The 20,554-nt window shown below is 36.4% G+C and overlaps 1 long non-coding RNA gene and 1 other non-coding gene across 18 annotated transcripts; both read left to right on the plus strand.

Moving 5' to 3' along the window:
• Positions 1–5,051: 5,051 nt before the first annotated feature.
• LOC112776000 (uncharacterized) lies at positions 5,052–8,909 on the plus strand. Of its 17 annotated transcripts, none has more exons than XR_011877179.1 (8): positions 5,052–5,530; positions 5,634–5,860; positions 6,222–6,280; positions 6,362–6,523; positions 6,606–6,742; positions 6,871–6,947; positions 7,968–8,182; positions 8,435–8,909. It is a non-coding gene; the product is annotated as an uncharacterized lncRNA (long non-coding RNA). The 17 variants fall into 17 exon arrangements; XR_011877180.1 differs by having other exon boundaries at positions 5,112–5,530; positions 5,650–5,860; positions 6,362–6,446; XR_003189761.3 differs by having other exon boundaries at positions 5,125–5,530; positions 5,650–5,784.
• An 11,337-nt stretch (positions 8,910–20,246) lies between these two features.
• LOC112781776 (small nucleolar RNA R71) lies at positions 20,247–20,354 on the plus strand. Its single transcript, XR_003192536.1, has one exon. It is a non-coding gene; the product is annotated as a small nucleolar RNA R71 (small nucleolar RNA).
• Positions 20,355–20,554: the final 200 nt, after the last annotated feature.

Consider the following 20,554-nt stretch of genomic DNA (forward strand, 5'->3'; position numbering starts at 1 on the left):
TTAATAACCCCTAGATAAGAGAGAGAATAACTACCCACCATGGTAAGAGGAGAAATTACAAGAGTAATGATTAAGCCATCATTTCTTCTATATAAGTACCTTCTCAAAAATTAGGTATAGCTCAACTCATAACTCATAAATATATATTAAATCTTTTCTAGTTTAAACATTAGAGTCCCTTGTAGATACTACTACTAAAAGGAATTTAAACTTTACGTTCAGGTCTAAACCACTGATTTCAGATAACTTCCAAAATAGATATTATTTCTCTAAATTGAGATCAGTCTCATTTAATTTATTATTTTTAAAATAATTCACCTTTAATAAATATTAGAAGTAATATTCCAAAAATATTTTATTAAAATTGCTTGTATAATTTTACTAGACAATTAATTACTCACGAAGCATCAATTTGAAGTACCACGTAACTTCAGTTATTATATATACATAATAATTTATTTATGTATCTCTATATCATTTCTACCATTTCTGAAGCATTGAGTTGGAGGGGGAATGTTGTCCACAAACTTCATAATAATACAAATGTGTCCCTGTATGAGTTCAAGTTCATTATTATAGTTGTAAAATCTAAACCACTTTATTCGACCGAAACGAAAAATCCATTCGTTGATTATTAGGCTAGATGATTTAAAAAAAAAAAAAAAAAAAGTGAAAAAACTGTCGACCTCAGTTTAAAAGGGTTGAGTGTTGACACCAAAAAAAAAAGGTTGAGTGAAAACGAAAATATATTGTTTGATTAAGATATGGAATGACGTTGAATTATGAGAGGTAAAAATTCAACAATAATAGAGGGGAATGAATGATAACAGAAAATGATTGAAAGGAAATAAATGAATTTTTCATGTGGTTGTTTCGTGAAAAGAAGTAAAGGAATCTTAGTAAAAAAAACTATATTAGTATTCTTTTATATAGAAGGACAAAAAATATAAATAAAGTTGTGAACAGTAAAAAAAATTATAAATTCAATTTCTACTATTTTCATTTCATTCTTTGTTCTTAATACTTTTATCGAAAAGTTGTGATCTTCTCTATTATTATGAAAGGGATTGTACTTATTCTACTACTTGTTAAGAGAATTGCCTAATCTCTATTACCATCATAATAATAATAATAATAATAATATAAAGTATTATTTTAATTTTTAATATTTGGGTCAAATCCTAATTTAGTACTTAACGTTTTAAATATTTTATTTTTGTCCCAAAATATTTTAAATAGGTTCAATGTTATTCTACTGTTAAATTTAACACGAATGATTAATAGAGTGATAGACGTAGATGTTAACAACATTGTTGTTAAGTCATGTGTTAAAAAAACATAACAAAAATCTTTTTATAGCACTTCTTCTTCTAGATCTTTTTCTTGTAAAAAAGTTTCAAAAGCCATCAATAATTAATACTCCAAAATTAAAGAAAAGGCTTTTACATTAGTGATAGTTGGTGGGTCTATTTTTATTACGCACTGAAATTGAACGTTATTGGCTCTTTAATATGATAATTGTTCATGTCAAATTTAATGGTGGGACAATATTGAATCCATTGAAAACTTTTGGAAACCAAAAGAGGATGTCTGAAACTTTAATTTTTAGAATTAAAATAAGACGTTTAAAATATTAGGGACTAAATTAAGATTTGATCTAAATATTTTGGACTACTTAAAATAATACTTTATAATAATAACAACAACAACAATAACAATATTATTAGAGATATGCATATTATTGACAGTCGTTCCAACGACCTCTGACGAGGCGTGATTTACCTTCGACTTAACTATCAGTGATAGAGGTAATCATCGCTAATAAAAGCACAAATTTTTTTTCGTACTCTTCATTTATCATCGGTAAATTAATTTAATAATTATTTAACTATTGTAATTAAAAAATTATCGTTATTAATTTTATCAACGTCCACTGCCATCCGTAAAAGTAATGTTTTAAAATTTTTAAAATAGCATGTTCACTAAATTTATCGGCGACTTGGCCGTCGTAAAATATATTTAAATAAAACGCAACATTTTGGGACGTCAATAATATAATTTATCAATACCTTGATCGTCAATAAAATTAATACACATAAATCAAATGCCTCAACCTCCTTCTTCCTCCTTTCATTCAGAAACTTCTCTCTCTCTCTCTCTCTCTCTCTCTCTCTCTCTCTCTCTCTCTCTCTCTCTCCCTCCCTCCCTCCCTCCCTCCCTCCACCTTCCAGGGCTGATTTCTCACTGGTGAAAGCTCTGTTTGCCATTCCAAGACTACTGTCATATTTGCAGTGAAAAGACCTTCAGTTTAATCAGTTTACTTTTTTATTTATCGCAATTTTTTACACATTTTAAATCTCCCTAGTTTTTTGAGTTTTTGGTTAATTTGGAATAATGTTAATCAAAATGTAGGTTCTTGTTGCTGCTATTATTAGAAGTCGAAGGAGTCAGTAGGTTTTATTACCTTTCGGTATGTTATCAAAGTTTACTAATTTCATTGTTATGAAAATATAGTTAAAATTATATTTAATAAGTTTAATAATGATATCGAAACTAAATAACGAAAAAAAAATTTTGCCAATTATGCATATTTAGGATAGAGACTAAAACCTTAAGATAGATTGTAGTGTTGGAGACGCGAAATGATTCTATGCAGCCTAGAGATCCTTTTGGTTTGTTTGATGTGGAGTTTGTTTGCATTTATTCCGTACTTGTTTGTAGGGTATAAGGTGATTAGTACAGTTAGGATTAACAAAGTAAATATTTTTTGCATGTTGATTGTTTATGTTGGGTTATGCTTCGTTAAATTTATCAAATACACGACTAAGATTGGTAATTGAAAAATTTAGAGTTTCCTAATGAAAAATATTCTGAAAAACTACTAAAAAATCAAGAAGGTTGTTTTGTAAATGAAGTCAAATGATGTTAAGATAGATTGTTGTATTAACGCCTGTATTATATATTACAAGAAAGACGAAAGACTAACCGAGTGCAAATTATGTAATACAATTCTCCTATATTTGATCCAAAAAATGTGCTAAGAAGATTCCATACAAGAGAATGCATTATTTATTCCTAATGCATAGACGCCAAAAGTTGTATGCATCAATGAGTTATGCTCCTCACGTGACCTGACATTTCAACAATCGCCGAATAGACGATGTCATGACCCACCCTTTACATGAGAAAGCTTGGTCTTTGTTATGATGGATTTTTTCCAAACATCCACTTTTGCATCTCTTATTCATGTTGGCCTATCATTGTTACCCCTTATACTATTAGAGATACAAGGGAGAGATCAGGAGCTTCCAGAAGGTTGCAAGAACCAGATCGATCAATGAAATGGTCAGGCAACGGATTCACTGGTTTAATGGTCCAACCAAGGTTCAATCGAAATTCAACCGGTTTAATTAAATATTAAACAAAATTATTAAAAATTCAATATATATATAATTTTAAATACTTAAATTCAATCATTTCTAATTTAATAAGATTCAAAATTTCACAATTTCACATAATACATTATCCATAATTTATCAATAAAAGTTCATAAACAACTTCAGATATCAAAGTTTGTAATTAAAGTAGATGAAAACACACGTAAATAACAAACACATGATGTTCTACCACGAAAACAACAACATTGACAAACAAGTTTTCAATTAAACAAAGACACTAATAATTAAAAACCATAATCGTCATTAAATGTTTCAAAATTTTCATCATAGGTAGGATTTCCAAAGCCACCGTCATCACAGTAGTAACACAATCTTGCTAAAACTTGCTATCCAAGACAATGGAACTAACATTCTTTCTATTAACACTTTTTGCTAATTTATGAGAAGTGAGAATTTTGTCTACCATCAATGTTTGCAAATTTTCTTTGTGATTGTATTTGTAAGGTCCCACATCGGTTGGGGAGGGGAATGAAGCATGCCTTATAAGGGTGTGGATACCTCTCCCTAGCATGGCGCGTTTTGACGAGTGAGTGTGGGGGCTTCGGCTATCATCCCTATCGTCAAAGGCAAAAACTGTGAGACCTTGTGTGCCAAAGCGGACAATATCGTGCTAGAGGGTGATTTGGGCTGTTACAGATGGTATCAGAGCCGGAGCCCAGATTGATGTGCCAGTGAAGGCGCTGGGCTCCCTTAGGGGGTGGATTGTAAGGTCCCACATCGGTTGGGGAAGGGAACGAAGCATGCCTTATAAGGGTGTGGATACCTCTCCCTATCATGACGCGTTTTGACGAGTGAGTGTGGGGGCTTTGGCTATCATCCCTATCGTCAAAGGCAAAAACTGTGAGACCTTGTGTGCCAAAGCGGACAATATCGTGCTAGCGGGTGGTCTGGACTGTTACAATATATACATTTCAAAGTAATGAAAACAATAGCAAAATGTATGACTCTTGATCAAACAATTTTTTTCCAACTTTTTTTTAAGTCAAGACAAGAACAACATATGATATACTATTCAAATATTAAACTAGAAAGTTAATTAAAGTTTGTTATGTTTGATCAGTTTAACTATCTATCATCAGTGTACAATCGAATTAAAATTTGATTTAAATATTAAAAACTAAAATACTACTTTATCTTAATACTAAAGAATAGGAGGAAGAAGTTGTTATTCCTTTCTGTGTTATTACTAATCAGTCATCATCCTTGTAACCGATTAGCCAAGTCTCCTACTTTTCTATTATTGTGTTATATAAAACAACAATAAAACTGTTTTTCGGGTTTTATTCATGAATATTGTAAAAAATATATATTCTAGAAGAAAGCCAAAATAATAAATTAATACAAAACTTAAAAATGTTTATATGATTTTTTTAGTGGATTATATGTAACTTTATATATAAAAGTGTTGCTTTTGATGAGAGATTTTTTCCCCTTTTTTCTTCTATTACAAATTACAATATCTTTTCAGGAGTCTTCCCTTGATTTGAAGTCCTAATCTTGCGACAAAAGTTAGTAAAAAGTTGAAAATGGCTAAATTTTTAAAATGATATATAATTTATACTATAAAAAACTTCTTAAAACTTGACTTTACGCACTACAAGATTTTTACTTATTTATGGGAGTTTTTTGTGGAAGTTTTAAAAAACCTCCATAACATATTTTATGTATGGCAAAATATAAAATCCCCATTGATTAAAGCTAGTTTAAACTTTTTAAGCCCAATTTTCTAAACCAATAACCAATCTCTTAACCTACTTTGATTAAACCTAAACAATGCAAATTTAACTCCAACCAAAAATTGTCCAAAAAATATCGAAAAGGGAGAAGATTGAGAATGAACCCTAGATCTACTAGCCGCCGCGGTATTCATCTCTTCGCCATTGTCACCATCAGGCATCAAGCTCGTCGTAGCATCTGAGATCAGAGGGAGAATAACCGGCGACGCCCGCGACGCCTCCTTGCCGAGGTCTAGGAGCAGGTTTCCATCCTCAACTCCGCTTTCTCATGGAAGGAGTCAGATCGAGCCGCCGCCAAGCGCGCCACTCACGCGCTCGCCGATCTTGCCAAAAACGGTAAATCCTCCGTTCCTCTCCCTCGATCTCTTAGCGTGTTGCTCCCTTCGTTTCGATTTTTGGCAAATTCAGTCGTGCATGTCTCAAGGTGTAAATTCTTCAGTGGTTGTGTCTTGTAGAGGAAGTGGTGAACGTGATTATCGAATGAGGAGCTATTCCGGCTTTGGTTCAGCAATCAGCACCTCCAAGCTCCTCCCGTGACGGAAGAAGACCCCGTTCCGAAGCTGTTGCTGTTTGAGCATGAGGTTGAGAAAGTGAGTGCTTTTGCACTTGTACTTCTTGCCGCTGTAGTTGCCGCGTTAAAAGCTTCTGAATCGAACCAATGTTTCAGTCTGTTTTCTTTTCTTCTTCAGTTTTCATTTGTTTTCATGTGGAGTGATTCCTGTGGTTAAAGTTCTCTAACTAATTTACTGAACTATTTTATCTATTTATCTTCCATTTTGGTTCCTTACTTTCCAAATCAGATTTGACAGAAGCTGGTAACTGGAGTTAAATTTTGGAGCTGAGCACTTCCTTTTCTTTTTGTTTTTACATGTATATATTTTTAGAAATCAGGTTAGAATACATATTCAAGAAATGTTCACATCAGAACAAAGTTAATAAAAAGTGATCTGAAAGGAATAAAAAGTGAGTTGAAGATAATATCTGAGAAGTTCTTAGTACTATAACTGAAATTTCCTTCCTTTCTCAGGTGAAAGCAGTAATGGAATCAAAGTGCTTAATGCTAAAAACACAATGCAGAAAGCAAAGGTAAGATAATATTAGAATAGTAGTTTAACATGAAAGAATTTTAGCAGGATCAATTAACAAACTTAATATTGTGATTTTCAGGAAAAGAATCTAAAGGGTTCCAGAGAGAAGCAACAATTCTCCACAGAGTCTTCAATAACTTCTATATGTGTGGTGGAAACTGCAGGTGGAGTTGCGAGTCCCGATGCTTCTGGATCACTTTAATGTGACTTATATAAGTGAATTTGGTGCTCCAGAATTTTGGTACCTCAGTTATAATTTCAATTTCAAATGAATATATGTCTCAATTTATATGTTAATGCAAAACGCTTGCACATTTTTCTAGGTTCACTATTTGCACATTTCTGGAACAATTTCTGCTTATGAGAGCTTGACTCTTCGAGGTTATGATGTTGTTGCTGTTGTTTTGGAAGATCACGGCCTTCTAAACGAGGGTCGAATAATGTCTTATATGTGGAACAAGTAAGCTTGATCATACTAGTTGCTATATTTGCTTTCTGCTTGTGGCATTACATAAAGAGAAATCTTCATACTCTTGAAGGATAAGCTATGTTCCTTATTTTTGTCTCGATTTTTCTTCTGTTTTTCAGTATGATCTCTACTTATATACTGTTGTTCACTTCTTCATGCATGCTTCCTGTTCTAGTGCTACCCCCTGTTCCAAAAGGTTTGTTTCGAGTGGAATATTTGGTTTCATCCTCAAAACTTTTTTGATTAATTGCCATTTGTCTTTTATCTTTTGTTATTACTATATTTATCTATCTAGTTATTTTTAATAATGCTTCTTAAATCTATGAATTTTTATTTTGCAATACTACGTGGAATATCTTAGGAGACCGAACTATCTTAAACTTGCTACACTTAGTGTTTATTTTAGAATTAGAGTCATGAATTCTATACAATTACTACAGGTGTCATATATGGTGATAAGTGATAACTTGTTACTACATGATTCTAGTTTGTTGGTTTTTTTAAAGGCTCAGAGCACAGAAGTTGTAGCTCTGCTATTTGATGCCTGTGCTAGTTGGTGGACTCAAGGACCTAATGCTATATTACAAGTCATCCTCTCTTCTTTCTTTCTTCTTCTTCTTCTTCTCTCTCTTTTTTTCTCTCTCTCCAGCTGGTTATTCTGAAATATGTTCTTTATGTCTTTCTTTTATTGTTAGATGGGATTGTAAAATTGTTGGCTGATTGTGGAAAAAACCTTGGTGGTTATTTTGCTTGTAGTAGTGTACTTAGACTTGGTATGTATCTTGCTATTATATGCCAAATCTTTGCAAAGCTTATTAAGAGTTGGATGCACCTTATCTAGTACTCATAAAGTTATTTTTAATGTATTTATTTCTAATATTATTAGTTAAATTAGATTAAGATTGTTATATTTTTTCTAGATTATATCATTGGAACCGAAGCCATTCACAGTTTGTGAGATAAGTCTGAGAAGTGTTACATTCTAGATTATATCATTACGCTCAGAGTCTTGTAGCTGCTATTTCCTCATATCAATTCTACTCCATAATGTGTTGTTTTGCCAAAATAATTGACTCTTGGGGTTACTTTCTTCAGAGTAAAATAGTTAATTACAATGTGTAGCAGATACTAATCCACAAATAACTTATAGAAAAAAGTTCTCAATATTGAACCAATAACAAAGTAAAATATCTTCTCTCTGTATCCATGCTTAAAGGGATGCCTCAGCTTTCAGAGTTGGAAATTTCTCAATGCAATCTTATGAAAAAGGTAGTGTTTGAAGATGATGATGCAAGTACAATGAATGATGAAACTGGCGAAACTATTCAGTTTCCATTGCTCCATTCTCTGTCTCTGCAACATTTGGATGCGCTTGAATGCTTCTATTCTCATCAGCCAACATCTTCTCCAATATTCCTTTTCAATAATCAAGTAAGTGTTCTTTAGTTTATTTATTTCTTTCATTTTATGGAGTATCGTGGATTTGAATAATTCTGACCCAACATAAATAATATATGTAATAAAAAAATAGTAAAATCAGTATCAGTAGTTGCTATATTTTATAAACTAATAAATATTAAATATATAAAAACTAATAAATATACTTATATTAACTTTGTTAACATACTGAATTAGTAAATTATTTTGTTAACTTATATTACTTTGCTTCTATTTCTTTTGCAGTGTGCCTCGGTCATTCTTTTCAGGGTTGTATTCTCTTGTAACCGAGTATTAAAATCTTGAAGGAGTTTCATTTCCTTGATTGGCAGATGCTGGAGATGCATCAATATTGTAGTGAAGCTTTGTACGTATGTCAATTGGCCTTGTTAATATATCTAACAGTCATGTTTAGTGAAATGAAGATTGGTTCTGACTTATTTTCACCAAGAATAGAGATGTTTTCCTTGCATATGTTCACATGTTAACCACTAGCATATTATTAATTCAATGGCTTAGTAACTCATTTTCTCATTGTGCTGTTTAGACTTTCTTTAATGTTACAAAGCATTTAGACAGCTTTATTTTTGGAATAGGTTTATTTGAGTTGTTGTTAGATTCTACTGGTATAAATATACTATTCATTTGTAGTTGTAATTAATGTGATTGAAAAATGATGGTAGTGTACTATATTTTGTTTTAAAGTATTTTTTTATTTTAATTTTCTTCTACTTTTTAATGTCTTGTTTAAATATTTCTTTTTAATAATAAATGATCAGTAGTATAACAATAATGTAAATTAATTTTTAAAAATTATATTGACAGGTTTGTGAAGGTTTGAAACCTCCACAAAATAGCTATTATTTTTAAAATGGAAAAGTCTTTTTGTGAGGGTTTTGAACTGCCATAAACATTGACCAAGAACTGTCACAAAAATTCAATATAAAACCCCCACTAAACACACAGAAAATTCCCACTGAATAAATTGTGGAGGTTTTTAAAAACTCCCACAAAAGACCTCGTGGCACCTCAAATTTTGGGGGTTTTAGAGACCTCCACAAACCATTTGGTGGAGGTTATAAACCTCCACAAATAAGAGAAAAAACTGCCACAAATAAATAAAAACCTTGTAGTGATGAATAAAACTAAAGAAATGACACCTTTTCATTTAAAATATAGTTAAATGACATTTTTTTTTAATTTATAAAATATATACTTTCTTTTTATGTAAGATTAAAATAACTTGTTTGTAGTCTATTTAATAAAAATATAATTTAATAATCACTATAATTATATATAAATTAGTGATAATTTTTTGGTGATTCATGTAGTAGTAATAGCAACATCAATAATATATATATGTTTTGGCAAGGATACTCCTCCGAGTTGTATCCTCGTGAACTCGACCTAGATGCGAGTATCCTCGTAAATTCGGATCCAAGCGTGGTATTAACAAAAAGGGACTCCGACGCTCAAGTCAGTGAAGAAATACTTAAGAAAGATGAGTATTTAATCAATATTGTTGTGTTGGGTAATCTTCCGGCTATAGTCGGCCTTATGCCCGATTTATAGACTGGTTGATGTTGAATGAGTCGAGATCTTCGTGACTGACCTCGTGGCGAGATCGTGCGTGGTGGTTTGTTAGGATAGAACCGTTTTTTATTTTTAAATGTGTATCGTGCTAAGGTATAATTCGGTTTGTCCGAGATATTAGGGGTACAGTACATAGCCCCAAACTTGACTTAGAAAACGTAGTTTAGCAAATTGAGCTTTATGTAGTTATACCTCGGTACTTTATTGTAGCCCACAAACTCAACGTGTGCTAATGACATGTCAGGCTTGGGTTATGTTGTTTCAGATATTCAAAGGTTAAAAAGAAAAAATATAATCTAATAATTTGCCTTGTTAATTGGTTAGTAATTAATTGTTTCGTTGATTGGGATACGGACCGTTTGTATTGGGTATGTAGACAGTTTTTTGTTTTAACTTCCCACTAAATTAGTGGGTTGCAATTAAAATTTATTACCGTTTCCTTATTGGGAAGAAACACTACGCACGAGTCACCTCCCTTCTGCTTAAGTGAAAAAAAGACATATCTTCGAAAGGTTTGTCTTCTTCTTTTAGCTTTCTTTGAAAAAATGGTTAGAGAAAAAGATAAAATCAAGGTTGTTGAGGATAACAAAGAAAATCCTTACCACTGGGTTCACGATGATGTGAGGACTTGTGCGCCATCGTATAATGACACTGCATCACTTCGTGATCTCCAAGCTTTAAAGCTTGCTAAATATGGGTTAGGTGTTGACATGGTGAAAATTGGCGAGTCAAGAATTGTTATAAGATATGCGTTGCAAGTATAGTTCTTAACCAACCAGAAATCTGCTTATCAATTTAGAAGGGTGTCACAAAAATTAAAATTAAAATACTGGGAGTATGAATCCCAGGTCATCTCCCAACGAGTTGTAGAAAGGTGTGATATTTTATTAATCAGATGTTTTCAAAATAGTTTAAATTGAATAACAGGAAATTAAATTAGAGAATTTATGTAATTTAAATAAAAGCCTTAACTGTGAGTAGATTAGCTGGAAGCCCTATTCTTGTTGGAGTACTCTCAAGATTAATTGACAATTGAAGGTTGTCCTGCTTAGTTATCCCTTACTAGGTAAGGGAAAGTCAAACAAGTTGGAATGCTACTTCTATTCACAAGTTCCAACCCACCCAATTAAAAGGGATTGGTGTTAGTGACTAGAGGGCAATCCAACAATAAACCCAATTACAATTTTTCTTTTTGAGCATTCCAACTCAAGGGTTCTTTTCAATTAACTCCCCATCAAGTTAGGGAACTACTCGCTCATTGTGAATGTAGAATTCATAACATAGGAAAGGGAATTAAAGAACGACATGATAAATAAAAATCAAAGAAATCAATTAAAAATAAAAGTAATTCTTGTATTAATAAATTCTAAAAATAATTCAATAGTAAAATTGAGTAAATTAAAGGACATGGAAGAGTAAGAGCCAAGTAAAGAAAATGAACTAGAATGACGAAGTCTTGATGAGGTAATAACTCTTCTCAATATCCCAATGCAAAAAGCAATAGAAATAAAATCCTAAGAACTATGAATGTGTACAGAGAAAACCTAGAGGAGGAGTAAAACTAGATCTAAAAACTAAAAATTGTGTAGAATCAATGTTGTTCTCGATCTCTACATGTTCTCTGGCTCTAGTCTGCTTTTCTGGGCCGAAAACGGGGTCAAAACAGGGCCCAAAATCGCACCCAGCGAATTCTGCAGATTATGCAGATCGCGCACGTCACGCGATCGCGTCATTCATGCGGCCGCGTCATTCGGCGTTTTGTCCTACCACGCGAGCGCCTTGTCTACGCCTCCGCGTCACTTGTGCTATTCCAATCTGCGCGGTCGCGTGAGCCATGCGGCCGCGTCACTGCGAATTCCTCTCTTTCGCGCGGTCGCGTGAGCCATGCGGCAGCGTCACTTCTCGCTGGTCATCTCCTCAATTTCTTGTGTTCCTTCTATTTTTGCAAGCTTCCTTTCCAATCTCCAACTCATTCATGCCCTATAAAGCCTGAAACACTTAACACACAGATCACGGCATCGAATGGAATAAAGAATAATTAAAATACATAATTAAAAGTCTCTAGGAAGCAAGTTTTCAATCATGTAATAATTTTAGGAAGGAAATATAAATGCATGCTAATCATATGAATAAGTGGGTAAAGATCATGATAAAACCACACAATTAAACACATTATAAACCATAAAATAGTGGTTTATCAACCTCCCCACACTTAAACATTAGCATGTCCTCATGCTTAGTTGAAGGAGATAAAATAAATGAGTAGGAACTTGTAAAACTCATGCAATGCAATGCAACGTATATATGTGAATACAACTATATGATTCTTATCTACTTGATCAATAGTAAATAAGCTCTTCAAAACAATTACAAATCAAATTCCACTAATTCAATTCTTATACAGTAAGAACAGATAAAAATACAAGAAGGCAGCTCATGAAAGCAGGGAACATAGAATTTTAAGCATTGAACCCTCACTGATGATGTATGTACGCTCTAATCTCTCTAGTGTATAGGGCAATCACTCTATCCTTCTCTAATCATGCTCTCTAATTTTTGTTCTTCTCCTAACCAATCAACAATATTTAATATACCAATACAAACATCATGAGGTCTTTTCAAGGTTGTAATGGGGCCAAGGTAATGGTAAGGATACATATGTGGCTAAGTAAGCTTATAAACTGAATCTTTAATTAACCCAAGATTTAACATAACCTATATATATTCTTTATAACTTTAGAATTCATACCTAGCTACCCAGAATTTCCCTTTTTCACATTCCATACTCGTGTATCAACTTTTTATTTTAATTTTATCATACATGCATTGATCTTTGAATTCTTAACTTAGCATTGGGGTAATTTTGTCCCCTTATTTATTTATTAAATATTTTTGGTTTTTTTTTAAATAAAAGTAAACATAGCTTATCAATGCACATAGATTTTTAATTCTTATAGTTTCACATGAGTAGGTATCCAAATTCCCATTATATTATCATGACACATTCCCTTATTATCTTTTGTTCCCATAATTTCCCATACTTAATTAGCACACACAATTCTATCTTAAGCTAACCAAAGATTCAATTTGGGATATATAATTATCACAAAAATATATACTGACCGACCTCCCCACACTTAAGGCTTTGCACCGTCCTCGGTGCCATCTGTTAGGAACAAAGGTGGGCTGGTAACAGTATCTCCACAGTTGGGACCATCATGGCTTCCTGTGCTGGTAAAGGAAGTGGAGTCTGGGGTGTTTGAGTCCTTGAATTTTCCCATAATTAGCTCCTTGAGGTATGTAAATCGGCGCTTGTTACGGCGCTCTCTCATCTTAGCTTTGTGTTCCTACCGATCCAACCTTTCGAGTATCTGATGGAGCAGTTGGTCTGTTGTAGGTGCTTGTGGTGTTGAAGAAGGAATATCTTCAACCGGTTTAGTAGGATGGCTTGTGGCAGCTGGTGGAGGTCGATGTATTTCCCGTTAGGGACATACTGATCATCCCGTGGGAGCATGGCTTTGGTGTTCCCAGCTCTGTAGGAAATTTTGGCTGCTGAGACAAGATCTGAGACCAAGGCAGGAAAAGGTAAGTTGCCCGCAATTTGTACGTGTCCCATGGCATTCCGGATGTGTCTTGGTAGGTTCAAAGGTTGGTTTGTAAGGATGCACCATAGTAGAACGGCCATGTCCGCAGTGAAGGAGGACTCGTGAGTGCTCGAAAAGACGTAATGAGACATGATCTGTGCCCATACGCGAGCCTCCAAGGTAAGTGTTGAATCCGATATTCCCTTAGGACGGGTACGATAGTATCCGTAGATCCAACGGCTTCCAGGTAGTGCGATAACTCTGAGAACGGCGTCCCAGTCAAATTGGTACATATGGCGCTTGAGTGCGGCTTCTTGAAAGGCGTCCAATCCTTCTGGAACAGCGGGAAGACCTAGAGCTTTTTGGATGGCCTCTTCTGTAATAGGGACTTGCTTCTGACAGACAAAGACAGACTGCAGGGTAGGCAGGTGGAAGTTGGAGTAGAACTCGACTACCCAAGAAAGATTGACCTGCCTCGGCTGTCTCTGTAGGAAACTCCATTGTCTTGTGCAATTTGCGGTTCAACAAAAGTAGCAATATGGTTTGGGAGGAGAAGAAGGTATTTGTTGTTGTAACTCCTTTCTGCCAGGATGGGGAACATCTGCTCACAGTAGCGATTGGGAAATCGCACAGTGTCCTTTGTTGGGAAGGCTTTTTCTTTATCATCAACCTTTATAATCCTCTTAGTTCTTTTTGTTGAGGGTTTAACCACAGTTGAAGAGGCTCTGCCACTAATGCTCTTTTTGTTCCTCTTTTTGCTGGTGGTTTGGGAGTAGCTTTCTCTTTTTCTTTCTTGGTGGCCATCCTGAAAAGGGAAAAAAAGAAAGTAACGTAAATTCAAAGAGATAGAGCAAGGAAGAGGGTTGTATAAGTGATAAACAATGCACGGTAAAGAGGATGTTGTTAACACATGGTCATGACTACATGTGAAAAGTTCATCAATGGAAATATAGCAAGTGCATTGGAGGATAATTAAATGCAAGGGGTTTATTGGCATGCAGGCAAAGGCATGAGTAGCATAGATCAAGTATTTAATTAGTTGAATGTGTTATCACTCGTAACAAACTAGCCATCACGTTTGTATTGACAATTAAATTCAATTAATACAATAGTAAAGGGAATTTGTGAAAAGTAAGCATTGAATAGTAAAATAGAATAATGTAGAAAAATGCATGATGCCATATGGGCTTTTCCACAAACACATAGCATGCATGGTAAATAAGGTATAGAAAGTATTGAGGTGAACATGCAAGCAACCCTTTAAAAAAGGTAATATATAATTGCCAAACAATTTTACAACAATCTACAAGCATATAATGAGAAATAATGACTCAAATAAATTTCCAACACCAAGTAAAAAGGAAAAAAAAGAAAAAGAAAATATGGATAATGAAAGTAAAAAGAAAAGAAAAGAAGATAACAAATAAAAATAAGAATAATAATAGAAAAGTAAGAGGGGAAGAAGAAAAGAAAACCTTGTTAATGGGGGTGAGAGAGAGAGAGAGAGAGAGAGAGAGAGAGAGAGTAGAAAGTGAGAAGGAAGGAAGAAGGAAGAAGGAAGAAATAAGGAGGGAAAAGAGAAAATAGGATTTGGGGAAAAGAAAGATAAGATAATTGGCAAATCAGGGAAGCTGTGCGGTGCAAGCGACGCGGTCGCATGGGGCACGCGGTCGCGCGACTTGCACTTATACTAATTGACATGGTCGCGTCGGTCACACGGTCGCGTGACCCGTTTTATGCTACTGGCGCGAGGGCAGCCTCGCACTTGCACAACTCTCTGTTCAAACTCTTATTGCGCCAAATGTTGGGTGATGCGATCGCGTAGGGCATGCGATCGTGTGAGTGGCCATTAGAAGGATATGACGCGGACGCGTGAGCCATGCGTCCGCGTGGGAAGAATTGTGCGTTCAGCACCAATCCAGCACCACTCTAGCACAACTTTCGGTCGTGCACCCTTTTCACGTCGAATTCCAGGGCACGCGGCCGCCTAAGTGATGCGGTCGCGTGGGAGGCCAATGTTCCCACCCGACGCGGACGTGTCAGCGACACGGTCGCGTGGGGCGATTTGTGCCGCGGGCACGCCTCTAGCCACGCTCTCGCGTGACTCTCTGTTTGTTTTATTATTTTCTCCAATCACCTGCGACGCGGATGCGTCAATAATGCGGTCGCGTCGCGTGAATTTTTTTTAAATAAAAGTATGTAAATGTAGATGCACGAAATGTACTAATAAAGAGAAGAGTTATTGAATAGAAAAACTAAGAATAAAGAAAAGAACGATCATACCATGGTGGGTTATCTCCCACCTAGCACTTTGCTTTAACGTCCGTAAGTTGGACGCTCCACTAGCTCAGTCTTCGGCTCTGTGGAGAGGAAGATCTCGAGCTCCTTATTTTTCTTCATCCTCTCTCCATGGTACAGCTTTAAACGTTGTCCATTAACTTTGATAAGTTCAGAGCTTGAAGGATGACTTAGGTGGAAAACTCCGTACGGTTCAGCCTTCTCTACTCTGTATGGACCTTCCCATCTTGATCTCAACTTGCCTGGCATGAGCCTCAGTCGAGATTTGTAAAGGAGGACTAAATCTCCAGGTTGGAACTCTTTTCTCTTGATGTGCTGATCATGTAGAGCCTTCATCTTCTCCTTGTATAGTCTTGAGTTCTCATAAGCTTCTAGGCGAAGGCTTTCCAGTTCTTGCAGTTGTAACTTCCTTTCAGCTTCGGCTTTCTCAATTCCCATGTTGCACTCCTTTACTGCCCAAAAGGCTTTGTGCTCTACTTCAACAGGGAGATGACAAGCTTTTCCATAAACTAAGCGGAAAGGACTCATCCCAATGGGTGTTTTGTATGCTGTTCTGTATGCCGAGAGTGCATCTTGTAGCCTGGTGCTCCAATCTCTTCTATGAGGTTTGACTATCTTCTGCAAGATACACTTTATCTCTCTGTTTGACACCTCGGCTTGCCTATTAGTCTGAGGATGGTAGGCTGTTGCAACCTTATGAATTATCCCATGCTTCTTCATTAATCATGTTAGTCTCCTGTTACAAAAATGGGTGCCTTGATCGCTCACGATTGCTCGTGGTGATCCAAAGCGACAAATAATGTGGTTTCTCACAAAGAAAACAATAGTGTTAGCATCATCAGTGCGGGTAAGAATTGCTTTCACCCATTTGGAAACGTAATCCACAGCTAACAATATATAAAAATAACCATTAGAATTTGGAAATGGACCCATGAAGTCAATGCCCCAAACATCAAAAATTTCATAGAAAAGCATAATTTTTTGAGGCATCTCATCCCTCTTGGATATATTACCAAATTTTTGGCATGGGAAACAAGATCTACAAAATTCAGCAGCGTCTCTAAAAAGAGTAGGCCACCAGAATCTACAGTCTAAGATTTTTCTAGCTGTTCTTTGAGGGCCAAAATGTCCTCCACTCTCAGATGAGTGACAGGCCTCTAAGATGGACTGGAATTCTGATTGAGGCACACACCGTCTAATTACCTGGTCAGCGCCACATCTCCATAAATATGGGTCATCCCATATATAATATTTAGACTCGCTTTTCAGTTTGTCTCTTTGATGCTTAGAAAAGTTTGGAGGAAAGGTGCGGCTAACTAGATAATTAGCTACAGGTGCATACCAAGGGACTACCTCAGATACTACTTGCAGGTTATCAAATGGGAAATTATCAGCTATAGGAGTGGGGTCATCTGTAATGTGCTCAAGGCGACTTAAGTGGTCTGCCACTAAATTCTGGTTACCACTCCTATCCTTAATTTCCAAATTAAATTCTTGTAATAGCAGTATCCAACGTATAAGCCTTGGTTTGGACTCCTTTTTAGCTAATAGATACTTTAGAGCTGCGTGGTCTGAGTACACTACTACCTTTGTACCAAGTAAATAGGCTCGGAATTTATCCAGAGCAAAAACAATAGCAAGAAGCTCTTTCTCAGTAGTAGTGTAATTGAACTGAGCGGCATCTAAAGTTTTAGACGCATAAGCAATAACAAAGGGGTCCTTACCTTCACGCTGAGCCAGTGCTGCTCCTACTGCATGGTTGGAGGCGTCGCACATTATTTCAAATGGCTGGCTCCAGTCTGGTCCTCTCACAATTGGAGCTTGAGTCAAGGCGGTCTTCAGCTTATCAAACGCTTGTTTGCAATCCTCACAGAACTCGAACTCAATATCCTTCTGCAGTAGTCTGGATAAGGGAAGTGCTACCTTACTGAAGTCCTTAATGAATCTCTTGTAAAAACCTGCATGGCCAAGAAACGAACGGACTTCCCTCACAGAGGAGGGGTACGGTAAACTAGAAATAACATCCACCTTTGCTGGATCTACAGAAATGCCAGTATTAGACACAACATGTCCTAGTACAATACCTTATTTTACCATAAAGTGACATTTTTCAAAATTTAATACAAGGTTTGTACTGACACATCTATCTAATACTCTAGATAATCCATCTAAGCAAAGGCTAAAGGAATCGCCATATACAGTAAAATCATCCAAAAAAGCTTTTATACAGTCCTCAATAAGATCAGAGAAAAGACTCATCATGCACCTTTGGAAGGTAGCTGGTGCATTGCACAAGCCAAAGGGCATTCTCTTGTAAGCATAAGTCCCAAAAGGACATGTAAAAGTGGTCTTTTCCTGATCCTCAGGAGCTATATGAATCTGGAAATAACCTGTGTAACCATCTAAAAAATAATAATGTGATTTACCTGACAGGCGATCCAGCATTTGATCAATGAATGGAAGAGGATAGTGATCCTTACGAATGGCCTGGTTGAGGCGTCTGTAGTCAATGCAGACCCTCCAGGCGTTCTGAACTCTGGTTGCCATGAGATCTCCATGCTCATTCTTCACTGTAGTGACTCCAGACTTCTTGGGCACCACTTGTACTGGGCTTACCCATTCACTGTCTGAAATGGGGTAGATGATATCTGCCTCCAGTAGTCTGGTCACTTCCTTCTTGACAACCTCTAAGATAGTGGGGTTCAGTCTTCTCTGGGGTTGACGGACAGGTCTTGCTCCCTCTTCTAAAAATATCCTATGCTCACAGACTTGAGGGTTGATGCCTACTATGTCTGCCAAACTCCAACCAATTGCCTTCTTGTGCCTCCTCAGCACACTAAGTAACTGCTCTTCCTGTTGAGAAGTGAGTTCCCTTGCAATAATAACTGGAAACTTATGCTCGTCTTCCAGGTAAGCATATTTGAGGTGTGGAGGAAGGGGTTTTAATTCTAACTTCTGATCATGGTCAGGCTCTGGGTTGTCTGGAGCTGGTAACAATGGTAAAGCACTGTCATTGTCCTCTGAGAATGTCCCCACACTTGGACCTTGTCCTATGTACTTCTCTTCAAATTCCTCCTGGTGAACTTCAGCCACGGTTTCATCTATGATGTCACACTAGAGGATAGAATGTTCCTCTGGATGATGCTTCATAACTCCATTCAGATTGAAGATTACTACTCGGCCATCTATTTCAAAAAAGTATGTTCCTGAAAAAGCATCTAATTTGAACTTCGAAGTCTTCAGGAATGGTCTTCTGAGTAGGATTGATGATGGCTTCTCTGAGTCATTTTGGGGCATCTCCAGGATATAAAAATCAATGGAAAATGTGAGCCCCTTAATACCTACTAATACATCTTCAGCAACTCCAGCCACTGTAATAATACTTTTATCTGCTAACACAAAACGAGTTGCCGACCTTTTTAAGGGAGGGAGCCTCAAAATATCATATATAGACAAAGGCATTATACTCACACATGCAGTCAGAAAATACTACACCACCAATAGTACAATTAACCATACATGGACCTGGGTCACTACACTTTTCAGGTAAACCTCCCATTAAAGCAGATATGAAACTACCTAAAGGAATAGTTTCTAATTCATTAATTTTGTCTTTATGTATACATAAATCTTTTAGAAACTTTGCATATTTAGGTACCTGTTGAATAACATCAAAAAGAGGAACAGTTACCTCAACCTTTTTGAATATCTCTACCATTTTGGGATCAGGTTCTAGCTGCTTCCTGGGCTTCCTTGCAAGTTGTGGAAATAGAATGGGAGTGGTGTCTTCTGCAGTATCTGCGCCCTTTGGTGCTTCCTCCTGTGGTTGAACTTCTTCTTTTTCAGCCATGTCCTGTATGTCCTCTTCCTCTTCAACATCTTCTATTTCCACTACCTCTTCAGCTGAGGCGTGTTCTGGTGGGCTTGGCTGCTCCTGATTCCTCTCCTGCAGTGTGGTTCCGGACCTTGGGGTGATGGCATTAAGGCTGGTTCTGGTTCTGCTGCCTATTGTTGTTATTATTCCACCTCTGATTTCTCTGATTGTCTCTGCCTCCTCTGTTGTTGTTGTCCCTCCAATTCTGGTTAGAATTGTCCTGCCACCCATGGCTGTAATTGCCACCTTGATTGTGCCCTTGGTTGGGGCAGTCATAGAAGTTATGAGTTGCTGCCACGGTGTTGTCTTCCTGCTAGAGCTGCGGACATTCATCAGTATAATGGCTATAATCAGCATAGACTCCGCAAACTCTCTGTGGGACTAACTGTTGGCTTTGCTGTGGTGGAGAAGGTTGAGCTTGTTAAACTTGTTGTTGATTCAATTGCATCTGCTTCAGCAAGTTGGTCATTTCACAGATACTCTGAGTTAGAGCATTAGTCTCTCTGCTAGAGGATACTTCTGCAACGGCTTTTGAACAGCCTTGTTTCTGCCTGTGATTCCGAGTAGATTCAGCTAAGTTGCTGATCAATTACCATGCCTCATCAGTGGTCTTGTACTTTTTCATAGACCCATTGCTAGCACTTTCCAATGTGGTCTTATCTTTGGGCCTCATGCCCTGTGTGATGTAAACGAGTAACACTATCTTGTCAATCATATGGTGGGGGCATGCTTCCAGAAGATTATTGAAGCGCTCCCAATATTCATAGAGAGTCTCGGATTCGTCCTGAACAATCATGGAAATGTCTTTCCTCAGTTTATCAGTAACTTCAGCTGGAAAGAACTTTTCCAAAAATTCTCTTCTAAGTGTATCCCAGTCGGATACAGTTGCTACGGGTTGAGTGTAGTACCACTCTCTTGCCTTTTCCTCAAGAGAAAACGGGAAAGCTTTCAACAAAATTGAAGTTTCATTTGCACCATCACGCCTGACAGTAGAACAGGCTGCTTGAAAATATCTCA

This window comes from Arachis hypogaea, chromosome 19 (genome assembly GCF_003086295.3).
Source record: "Arachis hypogaea cultivar Tifrunner chromosome 19, arahy.Tifrunner.gnm2.J5K5, whole genome shotgun sequence".
Taxonomy (NCBI): domain Eukaryota; kingdom Viridiplantae; phylum Streptophyta; class Magnoliopsida; order Fabales; family Fabaceae; genus Arachis; species Arachis hypogaea.